Source organism: Octopus bimaculoides, chromosome 8 (assembly GCF_046866305.1).
Source record: "Octopus bimaculoides isolate indiv1 chromosome 8, ASM4686630v1, whole genome shotgun sequence".
Taxonomy (NCBI): Eukaryota; Metazoa; Mollusca; class Cephalopoda; order Octopoda; family Octopodidae; genus Octopus; species Octopus bimaculoides.
In genome coordinates, this window is record NC_142935.1 from 97,004,905 (window position 1) to 97,007,737 (window position 2,833).

The window sequence follows — 2,833 nt, forward strand, 5'->3', positions numbered from 1 at the left end:
TCATCTCCGCCCCGAGAGAATGTTGTAATTTTACTAAATAGCAATTGAGACCTGCTTCACATGAGAATGAGAAATACTCTCAAGATTCAAGAATTTACCAAAAGGAGGATTCTACATCAAGGAAAATGATGAGTTTATCAGTTTTGAGACAAAAGGACTGTCGTAGGTACATGTTTCTGCCTCAACAGCAGTCATCAGAACGATAGTTGTCCAACCTTATCTCCAGCAATCATAGGACTTAGATTTATACTAAAAAAAAGAAAAAGAGTCGAACACATTTATGACCAAGGTGATTTGCATAATTTAAACAGAAAATGAGCTGAAAGAAATAACACGAAGAAGAAACTAAAGACTGTTAACCTAAATTTCTCAAGAAACATTACAAGACGAAATATTTAAGTGATACTCAATCTTGATGAAGGATTTTCTTATCTCCCTTCCTTTCCCTTTCTTATACTCAGACAAACTCTTCTACACACACGCACACACACACACACACACACACACACACACATACACTTCCATGTGCACCTACACACATACACTTACCCATACAAACATTTGCAAACATTTTTATAAGAACAACACAAAATGATATTGTTATATTCATTTCCATTTTAAAATTTTATAATTCTTTCCATATAACGGGATTTTTCTTAAGCAACCCAAATCACAAAACTTTTACTGCTTCAGAACAAAAGCAATTCAGAATCTACCAATATACGCCTGTGTATACATACTTTTTCACCCATTTGTTTTTATAGTTTATAATTGATTTATGTAGCCAGTCAGTAGAAGTTCTTGCCATATGACTACCGGCTGTATAACTAAAGAATTGTTGCCGTCACGCTGATAGATCTTGGAATTTAACATCGACCAATATCTTCATCTTAGGTGACAAACTTTTCAATGGTTGACATACTTGCCATTGCTGGCAACGGCTGGCATTCCAACCACGATTGAGGTATGTCTTTCTCCTGTTCTTTCACTCCATCTTACTAGGTTTTGTATCCAACTTCTTTATGTTTGTGGGTACAGAAATATCTTCGGATGTATATTTATGTTGGCGGGGCGTAAGAATTTCCACACGCGAGCGCATGTGTTGTATGTATGTATGTATGTATGTATGTATGTATGTATGTATGTATGTATGTATGTATGTATGTATGTTGCACTTATATATCTGTGTGTGTATGAGTGTGTGTATACACATACATAAATGACTCTATGTATGCACGTATGTATGTCTGTCTGTACGTGTATATACATACATATATATATATATATATATATATATATATATATATATATATATATATATATATATATATATATATATATATGTATGTATTTATATGCATACATATATACATATACATGTATATAAAGATACATGCGTACATACTTCTGATTACAGATATTTTGGAAAATGTATGTATACGTCTATGTATATATGTATGCATACATATATATGTGTATGTGTTTATAAAGTATGTATGTGTGTGTGTGTGTGTGTGTGTGTGTGTGTGTGTGTGTGTGTGTGTGTGTGTGTATGTAATAGATGCAAGAGTGGGTATGTATGTGTACTGAAGAATTGTGTTCTTACAGTGTTTTTGTTGATGTTTTGACTGGAAAAATGTGTTGGTGGAGAGGAAAACAATGGCGTGTTAAAATTGTAAGCAATTTTGCGGTTGTTTCCCGTGTTTTTGCTTAAACACAAACTAGAAATGGCAAGAAGCTGAGGTAGGAAAAATATTATTAGTGTTGAGAAGTAGTCAAACAGCTGTGATGCCTTGTTTTCCAATGACCTGTTATTAATAGTATTTGTGTTTAGCCAGTGCTGAAGTGACAGTCACTTTGGACAAAGTTATCAAGATGGCTACAGCAGGTGTTAATAAGATTGCGGACCGGTTCAGCAACTATTACATTATAATTGAGTCAACTTAGACAAATTTGCTAATGTTTTCCCCCACCGCAACAAGATGTCTTATCGACCTTAAACCATTCACAAGTCACTAAATAACGCCACATGGATTGATTACCATTTTGTCTTCGGGATTTTTTAAAGGATTTCTTCCAGGTTGAACTACTTTCGAATGGACTCTCCTTGGTAAATTATGGATCTTTTATACAATTTTTTTATTTAGGAGTTTTCCTTTGACGATGTTTTGCTGTTGTTGTGATTGTTGTTCTTTAGTCTCAAGTGAGCCAACAAGCCCATGGCCAAAGTAGATCTTGTCACTATCCCAGCGTTTCCCGAGTTATAGTGTACCTTGGATGATACTATCAAACGTGGCCGTGATTGTTTATTTCTAGAATGATATTGTAAGGTAGGTGAGAGAGGCCAGACCTAGCCAGTTTGAACGTAAAGCAAGTAGAATATTCAGACCGGATATGACCGGTTTAAATGTTAAAGGGTAGTAGTTTCATTTTACATCGTGCGCAAGTGCCCTTCAGAAGTACATAAAATTCCTATACTCCCTAAATTCTTTAAAATATGACCTCATTGTGCCTTATCAGAAATAAGACGAAATACTGCAAAGGTAAATGGGAAGGAGATACGCTTCCGGTGAACAGTCACAGCGAAACGATTTCGATTCTCAGTAGCAACAGTTTCCGTTTTTCATTTATGTATAATATACCTCTCCAAAAATCCTGAACATTGGAAACACTCCACAGAATAAACTCATGAAAGTGATTGCAGATTTTGTGTCCAAAGATCGCGAATATTTTTAGAGATCACTTCAACGTGTAAACGATTCAGTAAACACATCTCATTTAACAAAATATTCTAAATTTCGCTTTAAGTTCGCCTCTTCTTAGTTAAATAATA

General features: G+C 34.7%; 1 long non-coding RNA gene across 1 annotated transcript in view; it reads left to right on the forward strand.

Moving 5' to 3' along the window:
• Positions 1-1,621: 1,621 nt before the first annotated feature.
• LOC149134516 (uncharacterized) overlaps positions 1,622-2,833 on the forward strand; it is a 22,325-nt gene continuing 21,113 nt past the window's right edge. The window contains exon 1 of the long non-coding RNA XR_016242953.1: positions 1,622-2,110. This is a non-coding gene — a long non-coding RNA (uncharacterized LOC149134516). The remainder of the gene's footprint in view (positions 2,111-2,833) is intronic.